This window comes from Cajanus cajan, chromosome 11 (genome assembly GCF_000230855.2).
Source record: "Cajanus cajan strain Asha chromosome 11, NIPB_CcT2T_4, whole genome shotgun sequence".
In the NCBI taxonomy this organism is placed as follows: Eukaryota; Viridiplantae; Streptophyta; class Magnoliopsida; order Fabales; family Fabaceae; genus Cajanus; species Cajanus cajan.
Genome location: NC_138527.1, coordinates 24,066,429 through 24,084,713, shown reverse-complemented (window position 1 = coordinate 24,084,713; position 18,285 = coordinate 24,066,429). Strand labels below are relative to the sequence as shown.

The window sequence follows — 18,285 nt, the reverse complement described above, 5'->3', positions numbered from 1 at the left end:
CCATCGAAGTTTCGAGTATTCGCACCTTGCTTTTCTCGATACTCTCCTCCGACGATCTAAGCCTCTCTTTTCATTTGCTACACACCATCGTCTTTAATTAATAACACGTTGCTTCATTTTCTTCACTCAAATTTCGACATCGCAATTGTTGTCACATCCAGTGAAGCTTTGACTCCTTCACTGCTACTTTACTACACCGAATCTCACTCACCAGTAGCACTTCTCTACTGGAGTTCCGAGCCTAGTTTTACATATAAAGGACCTTCATTCTAGGACAGTGCAGTTCTCGTCACCCCCATGTGTAAGGTATCAACTATCAACATCTTTTGCAACAACTTTTCTAGGTACAGAAAAACAAATCATATTGATAGTATAGAATTATTTAAACTAGATATCATTGATAGTATTAATATAAAATTTCTAATTTGATAATTTCCTTGGCTTTTTTTACTATCAAACAAGTGAATTAATTGATACAAGTTAATATGATTAATGAATAGTTTCAAGTTTCAAGTTTAATTTTTGAATATGTAATTGTATTTGAAAAAATAATTGTAACATAATAATATTATCTAAATAAAGCAAGATCATTTTTGTAAAAAATACATGCGATGTCTAACAATAAATAAATTTGCCTCCTTTGTATCAATTATGAAATATATATGAATCATGACGCGGCTATCTTTAATTACCAATTACCTATGCCACAAATATGGAAGTCTTCTTGAAGATATATATGTATGCATGAACAATTGTCTGAAACTTTAACTTCTTTCTCAAATGCTTACTTGAAATCTTGTTGTTTTAGTGCTGAAGTTAAATAATGTGCCTCTCCCTTTAACCTTGGTTGCAGATAAGAAAAAATAAGTTGATATACCAGGATAAGCCCAAGTTAAAAACAACATTAGAAATGTTGAGAATCAGCATTAGCCTTGAAGAAAACTTATATAAGGTTTGTTTTTACATTGGGTCTAGTTCATAATCAAAATGGTCAATCAGATTCCAAAAATTGATCACTTGTTAAATATACTCATTATAGGCGACTTTGTTGGCTGAATTTGGATTAGGTGACTCTGCCATTTTTTGTATTGCATGGAGAAGCAAACATAGTGACTAACCCAGAAGTAAGCATGACATTATATATTAGCGAGCAAGTAGCAAAGATAAGACCATAACGTTGTACTTGGGAATGTGTCATGGCTTAACTTCGGGGAAAACGAATGACAACATCAAAAAAGTCTTTGCAGACACTATAATGTGGCTAGATATGCACACGAGCAATGCCACTTATGAATACCCACAACAAATTGAGACTACGTATAACTATGGCATCGAGAGATTGACCATAGTTGCATCACAAGCAAAGATTGTGCTGCAACAAAGGAAGGGGCGAAGAAGCTATCTTTGTGGGTTGAAAAGAAGCCGTTTGCAACACCACTCTACAATTTAGATTGTTATCAAAGGGACTGTGACTATGTACTTATATGATGTTTTATTATCACCAACAAAGGAAGGGGAAAAGGAATTAAGTTACAACAGAGACAAATATCATTGAAGGCTTCTATGATGAAATTGGAATTAAGCTACAAAGGCTTTTTTGTATTTGTCTGCACTCTTGTAAAAATTGGAAATTTCATGTAGCAATTATACTCATGCTCTGATTGAATTAATAAAATTCATACTTGTTCAATTGTTGCATTGAAAAAGAATCCAACTTATAAATTAAAAAAAATAACTAAATCCTATAAATATTAAAACAATGTTTCACTAATAGTCATTCCAATTTCTCTTGTCTTCAATTGCATAAGCAGTAATCCATTGTAACAATCCAACAGTCTTCAATTGTCTCAAGAATTGGATTCTTCACAATTAGCCCCTCAAGCTCCAACACCACCATTATAGCCATCTCAATGATAACACACTGTTTTGATAACAAAATAACATATTGTTATGACACCAGAATTAATAGGAAAATTGATTCATCTATATAAAGTAAGAAAATAACAACTAGAATAGACAATTCAAGAACACTTACATTACATTTTCTTCTGTTTACAAGTTGATTGGTAGTTACCATATTCTCCACAAGATTTGCATGCTCTCCTTTTGACTAAGGACTTGTTGACTGACAATTCAAGACCACTCTTATATCTTCCTACTATAGGCAACTTGTCAGAATCATTCCTTTTCCTACCCTTTGTCTGTGATATATGTGGGTTCTTGATATTCAACCTTGAATCATCATAATTTGTGTTAGACATCAAATTTTGATTGTTTGGCTCTAGAGGAGTTTCATTGAGATTTGACATTTCTGTTCCAATTGTAGAGGCTATATCATAAACACGATCAAATTCTCCTACTATAAACTTAAATGCATCTTTTGATCTTTTGGCCAAATTAGCAAATTTTTTAAATTGATGATGCACATGCATACTTCTCAAAACATCTGATTCATGATTCTGAATATCAAGAGCACCAACCTCAATATATCTATTGGCTTCCTTGGTCCAACGCTCCAGAATATACTCAGTAGGAATTTCAATAATATTTTGGGCTTGAAAAATTACCAAAATATGCCTACATAGTTTTCCCATGAATTCAAAAAGTTGGCAACCACATCTAGCATTCTTTGACTCTAAATTTATATCAACAATGAATGTATCCCAAGTATTAAAACAATTAGATACTCAATACTTACATTGTGAACTATTTTTGTCAATCTTCTCCTTTGTAAAATGGCTAACACTTGCAAGCTCATTATGAAACTTTCCAAAAACATTCCTAGTATAAACTGATGCAGCGTGCTTCTCAATTTTTGCGTCAATACTCAAAATGCGTGATTTGTGTCTAGACTCAAAGTCCTCTTTTTTTTCATCCTCATATCATTTATTTATTGCCTTCTCATATTTTACCACAAAGTCTTGAAGTGTTGTGCTTGCATCAACAAATGAGTCAAAAAAAGAATTGATACTCTCACTTCTTTCATACCACCAAAAAAAGTGCCTCGATTATAAACCGGTATCCATGATTCCCTAATATCAAATAATCTCTGAAGCCATTCATTGTCCCACAACTTATATACCTCCATTATACGTTGCCAATCATCTTCAAAATCTTTAATAGTTAGTGATTCTCGAATGCATATCTTTAGCTCACACTTGAATATTGAATTTTTGTGATATATATGTGTAAGTTTTTCAGGAAACTTCTTTCTAATGTGCCACAAACATAGACGATGACGAGTTTGTGGAAATACCTTGGCCACAACAGCTCTAATAGCTAAATCTTTGTCAGTTATTATAGATATCGACATCTTCTTATTCATTGCCTGAAGCCAAGTTTCAAATAGCCATATGAAAGATGCTTCAGATTCATCTTGTAATAATGCACAACCAAATAAATTTAATTGAAAATGATGGTTCAACCCAGTAAACGGTGGCATGCTATATTTATTGGTTTTATATGTAGTGTCAAAGGTAATAACATCTCCAAATTGTTGGTAAGCTAACCTTGATCTAGCATTCACCCAAAAGAAATTTACCATTCTAGCATCATCATCAATTTGTATTACATAGAAAAAATCATCATCTTGAGCTTGCTTATGTTTGCAATAATTAAAAACAGCTTGTGCATCTCCAACATCCAAAATCTTCAAACGAACATTTTTCATATGATTCCAACAATCTCTATTAGAAAAAGCTAAACCATTATCATCAAACATTGAAGCAACCTTTCTAGTAGGTAAGCCTTCTTCACTAAACTTCTCAACAAGATTTTTTGCAACAATACTCATTTTTTTATGACACCTCAAATAAGAGACACTCTTAGGACTAGCCATGACATGATTATGATTATTATCAAAAGATTTAATAACCCATTTATCTCATTTCACATCCTTTGACACAATAAGTGACGCTTGACATCCCATGTGCATGGTTGAGCATTTTCTCTTAACTTCTCTCATGATGCCATTATCCTTTTCATTTTTTTCACTTTTCACTAGACGTTCACCGTCCCTAACACATACCAAAATGCAATAATTCTGTTTACTAGAACGAGTACGAATCCCAAACCCTTTTGCCTTTGCAAATGCATTATAAAATCCTACAACTTCTTCTAATGAATTGAATTCCATCCCAACATAAGGCTCGACATGGATTTCATCAACAACAATAGATTGTGGTAGGTCATCAAGAGAGTCAAAATATTAGGGAATTTTAAGAACGTTTTCGTAGAGAAGCTCTTTTTCGTCCAGTAAAAATATTATTTTGAATACTTAAAGACTGTAGGATTGGCTTAACAAAGATTTTCGGTCTAAAAGTTTATTGTTTGTACAAGGAAAATGTTTCTTAAGAAATATTAATTTAAGCACGTATATTTTTCGTTTGAAAAGAGTCATAGTGAAAATTAAGCATTGGACAAAGTTTTCAATATGATATATCAATTAAGAAAAATTGCTTCTAAAGCATAAAAAAAATAGTGCAAGGATTTTTATACTGGTTCGCTCAGACTGAGCTACGTCCAGTCTCCTTCAAATAAAGGGTTCCACTAGATATTCAATGAAGTACAAGTATTATTTGTTCAGCCTCTTCAAGCTCACAGTCAGTATTCTCGACCACTCCTGGTCTTGAGTATTCTCAACCACTCCTGGTTGGCTAGCTTCACTCACTATAAATACACTACGGTACATTTGACTCTATAAGCTCTGTCTCTGGTTTCATTGCTTCATGGGCTTGATGTCACTCTTTGCCAACGTCAACCTTTCCAAGTTTGAAGTTATGACATATATATAATCTTGTAAAATTTTCCCGTTGCAAGTGTCCGTTGAAGCAGATGTAGTCGTTCATGACTAGTTTGATCTTTCATTTAATGCATTAGATCTTGCATTAAATGTTGCATTAAATGTTGCTTCCTATTTATAGACATTGCATGAAGTCTTCTACGTTTGTTAGCGGCAGTGTCTGACTTTAGCTGAGACCTAGGAACTTTTTGTCATTTTCTGGTCATGTAGCTGTAGAGCATTGTCTTTATCTAAAAAAGTGATGTACTTTTTTTGACACATGCATGCTTTTGCTTTTGACTTGCTTTTCTTCTTCTTTGTCTTTTCCTTTAATCACGCGATCATGTTGAGAGCTTTCATATGATCGTAGACAATGCTTGAGTTGTCCCTTGAGACTTAATTCTTCAAATACTTGTATGGCAGTCTTCATCTGCGTTTGATAGTCAATATGCATCTCAAGTCTTGATCTTCGTCTGAGCATTAGTCATTAATGCTTTGACTTTCTTTGGTTTGGTCAACATTGTAGATAGACAGACTTTATTTCCGTCTAGAATACTTTTTAGTCTGTGCTGTCCTTCGTCTGATATTTAGTTGACTTTCTTCAGATCTTTGACCAATCTTCGTCTGAGTTCTTTTATTGCGCTCTAGGTTGTCCTTGACACACCTTCGTCTGATATTTGATTTATCATCATTTGGCGCTCATGTCTTACTCTATCTATCATTTGTCTTCCTTTGTCTGATCCTCATGATGTGCTTTGCATTATCTCATCTTCGTCTGGTTGACCATTTAGCTTCATCTGTTGTCCTTTGTCTATTCGGACTTCATCCGGTGCTTAACCACTTTTGTCTTGTTCTTGATTTAGCCTTGATTGATACTTGTTTTGGCCTTTCGTCTGTGGTATGTATCATCTGAAGCTTGATCATTTTCCTTTTTGTGCTAGGCTTGGCTTCGTTTGATCTTTCCATCTGATGCTTGAAACTTTTACCCTTTATCTTGATTCTAGTGTAGGAAGTGGCACATGTTTTATTCTTCATCTTACTTGTACTTATGTTTTTCTAAAATACTAACACACTTGTTAGAAATAACAACATGTATTATATTTGTCTTATTCAAAACCTTGCTGGAAATTGCTTCGTCTGACTTAACACGTACCTATAATAAATCGAACAAGGATGATTTATCAGCTATTGGGTATTATTTTCCCACCCTATATTCCCATAAAAGTTTAAAATCCACTTGTCATTCAAATTTATGATGATCCTGTCATGGAGAGACACTTTATCTCCCACAATTGTAATCAGGCTTGACCTAACACATTGTTAAGCCTGAAACAGATCTTAGAATAAGACTTTTTAAAAATTAATAATATCTTTTAAAAAATAAAAATATTTTAAAGATAGGTTTTGAAAAACTAATGATATTTGTATATCTTTAAAGATGAACCTTTTAGAATGGGCTTTTAAGAATACAAAATGTTACTTTTAAACTAAATCTTAAAATTTTTATATAAATATTAATGTAGAATATTTTTTAAGAGACCTAAAACATAGGTTTTATTTGCCTCATGTTTGGGTCGATCCTGACTTTAATGCATGTTATCACATTTCTTGAGGAAAACTTGCTATTGGAGCCTCACCCTCATGTTGCATGGTCACATGCATATTATAAACTCCTTTATATATATATAATTAGACATAATAAAATAAAACAAAATATTAGATATATAAATAGAGTAATTTACTTATTTTTAAAAAAAAAAATTCAAATATTTGAGGATGATGAGACCAAAATCACCCAATTATACTAGAAAGATTAAAAAAATGTAATTAAGTTAAATATTTATTATTATAAATTTAATTATATAAAAAATAATACTTATCCTTTATAATCCATTGACTAAAATACTATTAATTCACAGTATAAATATTAATCATATATCTAAAATAAAATTTTTACGGGAGTGAAATAATTAATTTAAACTATTATTTTACATGTGAAATATATATATATATATATATATATATATATATATATATATAAAATTATTCATTCATTCATTTTTTTTTATTTCATATGTAATGTATAGAATGAATGTTTATTTTATATAATTATAATTTTTAATAAATAAATAATTTTAAATATATAAGTTATATTATAATTAAAATATGTAATATATATGTTTAAACGTATTAATTATATTTTTAATTTATGATAAATAATTTAAATCATAACATAAAGTTACTTTTAATTTGTGTAGCATTTTTTTATAATGAAAAATATTCTTGATCCTTATAAAATTAGTAAATTTTGGTTTTAGTTTATATAAATTATTTTTCTTTAATTTTTATCTCTTTAAAATTAAAAATTAGAAGAAGAAAAAACTAGAGCTAATGCATATTAATAATTATGAGTAACACTTGAGATGATCATTTAATCTTTTAATAAATAAATAAGTAGTAAAAAAATATTTAGAGACTAAAAATAATAGCTCTAAATTTTAGAGGAATAAAAAATAATTTTTTTTAGCAGAACCAAAATCAAAATCTTTTAATTTTATAGAGTAAAAATATATTTTAGCCTATTTTTTAATTGTTTGATAATGTAAAATCTTTTAAACTCGTCAACTATCATGATAATTTGTATTTAGATGACTATATAAAAAGTAAAAGGCTTAAAATGCATTTTTGTTCTCTCAAATTATCTGTTAGTCTTTCAAATTTTAATTAAATAATTTTAGTCTTTCAAGTATTACAATTGTACAATTTTGATTCTCAGATTTTAATTAAACAATTCTAGCTTATGAGTAGTGCAATTGTGTATTTTAGTCTCTCAAATTTTATAATTATACAATTTTTATCCATTTAAGTTACATATATTAATAATTTTAATAATATATATATATATATAATTACGATACTTAAGAAATAAAATTATATAATTATAACACTTAAAAGAATAAAATTATTTAATTAAAATTTGAAAAGAAAAATTACATAATTACGATATTTAATGACTATAATTGCTTGATTGCAATACAAAAATATTATTAAAAAAAACACAATTAAAGCAAAGTAAAATCCTTCTATGCGTATTTTTTTCTTGATATTTGAAAAACAAATCTCAAAATCAACAGTCAACAAATGATTCTCTTTAGTATACTTAGGGGAAAGAGGTATTTTATACCTTTAAATATTTTTAAAAATAAAATAAATATTATATATATATATATATAATAGTGTGAGAGATTATTTAGCATTAATTAATGATAATTATTAAAAATATTTATTTTTCTCTTAAAATTAAAAAATATAATCGTTCATAATTATAAAAACGAAAAATTATTACGAAAATAATTGTATCTTTTATGTATTAGTATAGATTGTGATGAGAAAAAAAAAACTATTATTGCACTCAAATAAGTAAAACAATATTTTGTTTTGTGTGGCCCAAAACAAAACAAACCAAAAATAAAAAATAAAAAAAGAAGGAAACCCTAATTGACTATGTACTCTCCTAGTCTTATATAATGAAGACAGTGGCTATGCAAATGAAACCACAGAACAAACGTGTTGCCGCCTCTGTACCTTTTTCTGTGTCATTTCATTTGTTTGTGTATTAGCAATGTTTGTTAACATGATGCACCACGTAGCCCCTTGCATCTTCAAGTTCAGTTGCAAGGAAATTACGAGATAAGGTTTTCTAGGTGCAAAATTTACTCACGGCAATTAAATTTTTTGTTTTTGGGTGTCTTCTCTTTTGCCCAATTTGCAATTTTTTTTTGCCGAAAAATCTATGTGTTTCGCAGTGTCCTGTGTGCAATGAAATGATTGGTACCAATCAATTAATTAGCAAAGCAAAATGATGAAGTCAAAAAATGTCTGAAACTGATGAAGATATATTGATTCATAAGGTCTTCAAAGTTCTCTGATTGCTTTGTTTTGTGTTTTAGTAATTAGCTTTGTTCGTTTAATGGGTCGTTTACGAAGTCTCTTGTTTTTTTTGGTGTTGGGGTGATGATTGGGTTTTCAAGTGATATTGTGGGTTTGATGATTAGCACTTTCCTCAGTTTTTTCTGCAATGTGTTAGGTTCAGTTTTATATTAATTCAAAGGTTTTGTTTCTCTAGATATTGCTTTTGGTTTCAGCTATTGTTTCTTTTGGCAATAGACAAGGAGAAAAAAAGAAAGAAAAGAATTTGTAGAAGGCAGAGCAAAGTGATGAGTTTTGAATATCTGAATATGATGTGGATTCCTTATTTCAAATGGTCTTCAAAGTTCTCTGATTGCTTTGCTGTTGTTGCCATTATCAATTCTGTTTTCTCATTTAAGCTGAGGTTTTATTTTTCATGATATGATGATATGAAGTTAGGGGAGTCAAATTCTAATGGGAGTAAACAATACTGATGAATCATCAATATTGATGCTCTAGGTTAGGATTGAGTTGTTTGTGACACACTTTGCACCCACAACAAAGAGCAAGGTGCTTTAAAACTAGTCACATTTCTAAAAGGAAGTAAAAGTTTGTGGTTTGTTGTGTTGTGGGCATAATTTCATCTCACCTAATGGTGGTTGGATTCTTAGGTGTAGAGGCACCAAAATTCTTGGTCTGATGTGCATCAATCTGTCAGATTATACGAGCATGGTGCAACAAAAATTCTTTCCCTGGTTTTTCTTTCTTTATTTGTCTTTGTAAAATGACAGGTGAAGTAGAATTAGGGTAGGACATTTAGGATTGCAATTTGGTCTTCTAATTGTCATCTAAAATCTAAATGCGCCAACATTTTGGCAGTGCGCTGATAGATTAAAAAGAGATGCTTTGATATCAAAGGTGAAATTCTTGGTTTGACAAGTAAGATCTTGAGTCAAGCTATATTAAAGGTGAAATTCTTGCTTTGACAAGTAAGATCTTGAGTCAAGCTATTAAACTTCAGTGTTTAGTGTAAAGATTTTCAATATATCATTAATTCTCTATCTTTAATTTAACAAATAAAATTTTAAGTTAAATTATAGTTGAATTTTGATTAATCACTCAATAAATAATAGTGTTTGGTTTGAAAATTTTTAATATATTATTAGTTTCTTGTCATGTAATTACAGGGTACTATCCTCAATTTACTATTTTTCAATTCAACAACATCTTGCAATTTTCTCTGTTAAAAACTTCACATTGTTTTAATAATGTTATTAGATAAATTATATGAAAGAGTACTTCATTCAATTATTTGTAATATCTTTTTTTTTTTACAAGGAGATACATTTAATTTCTTTTGTTTAGGAATGGAATAATTCAAATTAATAATATGATGAGTAATACAAGGAGGAATATGACTCTAATCTTTAAGACGCTTGAAATTTGATTACCTTTATCAAATTATGAGCTATTGAATTTGTTTATCTATTAATAAAATTGGCCTCAATTATTTTTAGCTTGATCAACAAGAGCTTACAAGTGTAAATAATATGTCCATGTTAAAAACAATCAATCAAGGAACTACTATGTTATTTACTATTGTTAACAATCTATTTTCAAAATGACTTCTTCTAACCCGATGACAAGTTAATATGTATCCCTTAATATATATGCACTTATCTTAACTTTAAAGGAAATGGATATAGATAATATTTAATTTATTAAATTGGATATGAAGATGAATATACATTTATTTGTCTTGAATTCGTAATTGTTTTAAATTTTAAAAGTTTAATTTATTTTTTAAAAATATTATTTAATATTTATATAATTTTTATTTTATTTTAAATTTATGTAAAATAAAATTTAATTAATATAATTTTTTAATTTTTATTCTATGTTAATTTTTTTTGTTTTTTTAATATTTTTAAAAAAAAATAATATTTAATTAACTTTTTGGTAAATTTAAGATGAGTATAGTAAGTATATTTCATTTTCAAAGAGGACGAGGTAGGGATACAAATTTCATACTCCTTAAAAATGAATATAAAATACAAGAATGAGAGCCAAGATGAAAATAATAAAACTTGTAATCCATGTGTCCTTTGCTATGTATAAGTTAATACTTTTCCTTCAATGGGTCATCCATGAACCAGTCCTTGGGCCTGTGTTGCTTTTGAAGGGCTTGATTTTGTTTTTGGGGAAGAACTTCAAATAAAAAGATAGGACTTCAAAATGTACTCACCTAGCAGAAATGTATGAGTCTGGGCCTAAATATTTCAGTCTGACCCAATTTTCTAAAATTTAATATGAAGCTGGGCTTTTATATATAGCCCTCTTTTAATGTTGAAACAAAGTCATTTAATAAATTCAAGTGTTCACTTGAACAAATATTAGTAAAATCAGCTGGTTTATGGTTAGATAAATCACAAAATCTGATATGATTTATCCAAACCAGGGATCACAATAAGTACAAAATTTCGTAGATAATTAACTAGAGTTTAATGGGATCCACTGTCGATGTAAAAAATTATCAACTAATAAGAAATAAATGTTATTATAAAAGTCAATAAATTTATAATAAGAATGACAGTGTAAGATGTGCATCACCAATAAACTCAATTACCAATAAATCTTACATTTGTATTTAATTATCATCTCTAATACAAGTCATAAATTCAGGCAATGGTACAAGAAAGTTTCTAACTAAGAACATTATACAAATTTCGTGCCTTTTGGGGCACATGATTTTTCTCTGGTGCCTCTGCATGATTCACGATTGAGGGAAAAATTCAAGCCCATGAAGCAGAAGCTTTAAACAAGTGTTGTCACAACTACTTAATTTTAGGAGAAAAAGGTTATCGTTTTTGTTTTATAATTCATACATTCATGTTCGGTTTTGGTAATTATTGGCATCTATTTCTCAATATCCCAACAAATATATAATTTGGCCTTTTGGTCTTGGGTCCACGAAGAATACCTATGGGTTTATTATAAATAAAAAAAAAACATTTACTTACGATCTCAATCCATAATTTTGTAATTAATAACTTGATTTTATTCTCTAAAGCAATTCTTTTACTGTAAGTATATTAAATTCTTTTCTTATATCTCCGTAAATCATGTATTTCACATAATTGAATTGATTAACGATTTTTTTTAATTATGATATTTATATGAAATATCTATTATTAAAAATAGTTACTAATTTTTGTGACATGAGTCATTAGTATCATTTGAAAATATTTGATCAAATAATTTATACTTGTATTGATATTATAATTTATATTTTATTTTTTAATTATATTTCATCAAGTTGAGTTCTAAATTAAGTTAAATATAACCTAACCTCATCCATTTGTAATCCTATACTTTGAAGTGTAATTCTCTCTTTAATAACTTTTTTAATTCTTTATAAAAAAAATATCACAAAAATGAGAAAAAAAAATAAGTATATGTAAGATTAAGAGTGTTTGTCAATTGAAACAATGCGATAAAATCAATTATCCAAACCAAATTAATTAAGTTGATTTAATTTTTATTCAAACCAATTAAATCCAACTTTAATCGGTTCAAATAACGAAGTTTAATTTTGCATATTTAATGATTTGATAATCAAATCAATAAAATTATTATTATTATTATTATTATTTTATTAATATAATTATTATCTTAATATTATGATTTTATTAATAAGTAATACATAATGATTTTATTAGAATACAAGAAGGCTACTTAGATAACAATTATAACTTAGAAAAATTTAATTATGTTTGAAGAGCTATAATTTTAAATATTAGAATACTTTAATTTCAAATATTAGATTATATTCAATTATGTTGACTACTTTAATTTTATATTTCTTACGTTATTTTTTTAGTTATGTTTGAATGCTATTTACACTCTTTTAATATTAGGGTTTTATTTAAATTTTGAGATAATATAATGTATTTTTATGTTTTTAAAAAATAAACATCTACAATTTTTTTTAAGAAAATCAATAATTCAAACCAAACCAACTCATTGATTGGTTTGATTTTGTTTGAATCAACTAATTTTTTTATTTTTGTAAATTTGATCTAAACTAAACCAATTAAAATTGATTGGTTGAAACTTTAATTTAAAAAAAAAAAAAATCAAACCATATATACCGGCACATGAAGGACCCCACGTATAACTATATATACCCAAGTTTGAAGCCGACAAATTTATTTATTATGTTTACTAATGAGGGATAGAAGCACATTCCGAGAGGGTCAAACAAAACTATACATAATGCATGAAAAGTCATGCTAACCCAAAGAAGTATAACTACTAATATATATGATGAATGGTATTATTTAATTAAACATTTGAAAACCGAATAGTGCAACTTAATCACGTTCAGAAACTGAATCGGATAACAAAATAAAAAACGAGAACATAAAAAAATTTAATTCTCATATGAACATTAATATAAATCTGAAATCTGATTTTGATAAACAAATTAGCATTACACAGATGTTAACCTGACACACTATCACATGTGTTTAATTAGCTTGCATTGTTTGTAAACTAAAAGTACAAGATGACTTATAAAGACTTCAACACATCTAAGACCAACTTATGCGGAACTTCAAGCTCTTGAAATATTCAACCACGAGCACAAGAACATAGTTGAGACAAAACTGCTTCATACAATTGTAGGATAGCATCATGTACAAATTTTAATATCGAAAGTAAGATACAAGTAATTGATCTCTATGGATACCCTAGGTTTTAGGTTATTATGTTATTGATGTAAAGTATATATAAATTCTGTGAATGAATAATCTTAGTTGGAGAATCTGATGTTTGGTTATATTTAGTAAAAGTTATCCTTTCATTCTTTTTTTTGTTTTTAAATACAAGTATACAAATTATCATCATCCTATATTAAAAACCTTTATCTTTTATGTGTTTTTTAAAAGTGACCAAAATTTAAGAAATATATACATCAGATACTATAAAAAAAATAAATACTAATAACCTGATCATCAAATTTATTAAGTGGAGAATCATTTGATAAATATGATGATTTGTTACTATTTATCAACATCTATCTTTTTAGTGAATATAATATCTATTAATGTAATGTATATATTCTTTGAATTGTGATCACTTTTAAAAATACATAGAAAGAAAACCACCTAAAAGGTAATAATTTTAAAGTATAATCTTACAATTTGTATACCTATATTAAGTCTCAAACTCCATACATTATTTAAGAAAACTAAACCTAATTTGCATTTGTATAATTAAACTAAACCTAATTTGCATTTGTATAATTAAATTTTGAGATTGTGAATTGCTACTACTACTTAATAGTGTAGGTAAGAGTATTATGGGTGGTCAATAAACACATCGAACAAGTTGAAATTGGGAAATATCGATGAAGGTGTAGGGAGGCATAGAAGGCAGGGCTAGGTAAGAGGTGAGTTATTAGAAGAACAAGAGCAAGCTCTTATTATGCTTCTTCACGTGCCTCTAAGTGTGCCTTTTCTTTTGTTTGAATCAATATTCAATATTCAGAATTGTTGACCTTTGACTGCTCGAAGACCACGTTAGTGAGGCAACCCATTTCTAGGTTTCCACTTAACTTCCTCTTGCCTCCATGTTTCCTCCACTTCTCTTTTCACCATTTTCCACTTCCATAACTTTTCAAATGTACACAGAACAATCGAGAACAAAATGTGGACAGTGTCTCAAACATAAAGTTTCATCACGAGAAACATCACAAAAATACTCTCTATCACACTTTTCAAACACCTTTTTATTACAAAATTTGATAAGTCTCGTTCTTAATTTAATAAATTTTCTCCTGATTTTATGACTTTAGATGAATTTTAACAAATAATACTTAATGTCAAGAATAAAATGCTGTTAATATTTCTCTTTTATTATATTGACTAATGATTATAAAAAAATAAAAAAAAAGTACAATACGTGAAGCGAGTTTAGTTTCATGTTAAGTCATAAAATTAGGTTAGAATACCTGTTCATACAATCTTATATGAATATGTATGTTTGATCTCAAATTAATAAATTGATAAGGTAACTTTTACATCAAATAATTAAAATTTGATATTAACTTTTATTATCCGTTTATTTTTTAAAATAAAAATATAAACATTAATCTCTAAACATCAAAATAAATTCTAACCTAAAATTAATTTTACAAATATTTAGTCAATAACATGCATAATCATTTTGGATGACTAAATGCAGCACTTATACAAATAAATGAAACCATATTATATTTTTTTAACCATAATATTGATACAAAGTATTTAATATATATAAAAATAGTGATTAAATCTCATTGATTGAAAACACATCTCATATTAAAACCTTCACTTAACCTTTTAATCAGAGGGTTTTATTGTTATTATTAATTTTAGATTTAAAGGATACTAAAGAGATATGCTTTATCAAGTGGTGCTTTGTTTAAGTCCTTAATTAATCAAGTGGTATAGTTAAAAATATTAAAAGGATTTTTTATGAGTGGACTTTGTACAGCTTTGGGTGCAGTACGGACATATACGGCCAGCTAACAGTATCAGAGATTGTTCCAACTTCCAATTAGCTACCTTAATTAGCTTTTAAGAAGTACATTGCTTGGATTATTGAGTACAAAAAAAATTAGATTGTGCTTTCAAGTGTACAAAATAGTACGGTATTATTTTAAATTTTAAATATATACAAGTCTGTAAAAATGACTTTTTTTAATAACTGAATATTCTTATTGTCTGTGTTTCCCTCGTTTTGGTATCATCGGAGAAACTTCACAATGATGACTAACATATACATTTTTTTTTTATTTGATTAAAAAGGTGAAGTACTTTTTGATGCAATATCAGTATTAACAGAAAGTAAGGTATCAACTCACATGAAATTTAAGTATTGTAAATTCTTTTAGTATCATATTTGATTTTCATAAATAAAAAGAAAAAGATTAAGCGAAAATTTAATAGTGAAAAGTTCTCAAACGTTAAAATAAGTTTTGTTGTGAGCATTAAAATTCAAATTAAGGTATATTTGGATAATTTAATTTTTTGTTAAAGCATACATTAAAAGAAAAGAAAAAAGTATTTTTTTAAAAAAATTAAAATCATTTATGCATAAGTTTAATTTTTCTTTTAAAAGAAGTTAAAATTATTTAGTTTCTCCAAATAATACTTTTAATTAAGGGATTTTTTCCTCTTTTTATAAATGTTTATGAAAATTTTATCTAAATAGGACCTAAGTTTACATGTTCAAGGACAATGTTAATATTACAATATTTTATATTAACATGTGATGTATTGATAACATGTATTAATATTTTGTATCAATAAAATTACTTATTAGTATAATGCATTGTATTATCTAGACTTGTATAATAGCATGTATATATTTTTTTACGTTGGAAATTTATATTGGATTCAAAAAGATCGATGCATTATGCAAAATAATGACATTTTTGTAATATTGGAATGACATTTTATATTGATTACTATAAATTGATTTAGAAAACACTTTTTAGACGGCTTGTTATAAGAATCGATGCAAATTAACTAACTTGTGTGTTAATTAAGATAGTTAGTTATCATCATTTAATTTTACTAATATTAATCTTAATTAATTTTTTTATCAATAAAAATTATAATATCGACATAAGATTTCAATCTAAGATTTTGTTTATATTATTCTCTTTTCTATTACTAGGTTGATTTTGTTTTAATTATTTTTATTGGAACTTAATATTACAAATAACAAATAGTCATTTAAAATAGGATCTTAATTAAATAAAAATATTTTAAAATAATTATATTAAATAAAATAAAATTATCTAAGATTTAACTTTACGTAGGTAGACCTACTGTTATGAGATTTTTTTTTTGTGTGTGCACTAAGTGAGTACATTCGTACAAGCTTCGTTTCCGCATCCCAATCGTTATGTCTTGTGTTGTGTACGGTAAATACGTGTTTCGAATGCTGTAACACAAAATAGTTTTTCGCACCTTCTCCTTTTGCTAAATGCATGTGTCTTTGGTACCTAGTCACTTTTTAATGATGCATAAACGTGTTTTCTTTAAATTGTCTTTTGCTTAACATTTTGTCGTTCAAAAAACTAAATTGTGAAACTTACTAAAATGCCTTCTATTCAAATTTTCTTTATGAGAGTGAACATAACAAAAAAATAAAAAAATCCTTTACACATGGATAATGATGTACAATTATTTATAACAAATTTTATTAATTACCCTCAAATTAATTACTTTTTGTGGTAAATACATGCAGAAACGTTCGAGTTAAACTATAAGAGTTTGATCTTTTAAACATTTGTGATTATCATTATAACATTTTATTAATAGCATTAAATAAAGCACATGGTTAAATAATAATTTAATTTTTTTTTATGGTAAAAGCCTAAAAGTGTAATAAACCTAAACCTAGAATTGTTTTGCCTAATTAGTTGTAGTTAGTCTTTGATTTTAGAAGCTAGAATAGTGTTGTTTCGTAAATTAAATAAGTATGTCTTCCAAACTGGAAACAGTTACTTTGTCTACAAGATTAGTAGCTAAGCATGTAATTAAGGGCAACTTGCATTTGCAAGCATCCCAAGCCAAGCCAGATCGCCTTGAAGACTGTTCCCAACTAACTTGACCTTACATAGACGTTACATTTGTTGATTAGATGTTTATACCTATAGTTTAGTACTTTGTCGTCCAAGTTGTGTTTTGAAAATCAATAAATTTGTCCAAAGAACGTGCTTAAAACTAAATCTCATTTTTCAATAATTTCCTATATTTTAATTGCAACATAGGTTGTCGTTCACATTAGTCAGTATAGGGTTTATTACTTATTAGTACATCATTCACTTAAAGTAATGGATTTTTTTTCTTCCAAAAGGGTTCGAGCTTGCAAATGCTCGAGAGAAATTCTCCAATGAGTATGGCTACTTTTCTTTTCAAATTTAGAAACACTAACATTAAGAAATGTTAAGCATCAATAGGACTAGAAATGACATGTGAGAACCAAAGGTCCATTACGAGAAATATGACTTTTAGTGGTACATAAAAAAGTGTTATATAAATCTATTATATATATATATATTAATATATAATTTTAATATTAATTTTAAATGATATTTAATAATAAATATTATGTGTCACTGTAACATATATCTATACACTAATAATTATGGAATCAAGCATTATAGGTCGCTATAACTTATATCTATATATTTTAAAAATAAATTTATTAAAATATGCTAACATTCATTGTGTGTAGGTACATATAAGGGGATTTTTTTGTAGTAGCTATTAGCACAAATATGATTCGGTGTACTCGTGTTACTTAACTAAAGATTGAAATTCAATATTCAACTTGGACATGAAGTGGAGACTAAAATGACCACTTTACTCATATATGGATCGACTTGATGGGGATAAGTAGAGCTATCAAAACGGGCTACCCGGTCCGGCCCACCACGGGTTGGCCATTTGGTGGGCCAACCCAACCCGGCTCATTTATCAATAAGCTCAAAAAAATTGAATCCGGCCTGGCTCACTAAGGGTTGGTGGGTTAAACGG

The 18,285-nt window shown here is 27.8% G+C and overlaps 2 non-coding genes across 2 annotated transcripts; both read left to right on the top strand.

Annotated features, from left to right (window-relative positions):
• Window positions 1-8,633: 8,633 nt before the first annotated feature.
• On the top strand, window positions 8,634-8,714 carry LOC114915157 (small nucleolar RNA R160). Its single transcript, XR_003803085.1, has one exon. It is a non-coding gene; the product is annotated as a small nucleolar RNA R160 (small nucleolar RNA).
• Window positions 8,715-8,988: 274 nt separating this feature from the next.
• Window positions 8,989-9,067, top strand: LOC114915158 (small nucleolar RNA R160). The gene has a single exon (XR_003803086.1). It is a non-coding gene; the product is annotated as a small nucleolar RNA R160 (small nucleolar RNA).
• The last annotated feature ends 9,218 nt before the right edge of the window (window positions 9,068-18,285 follow it).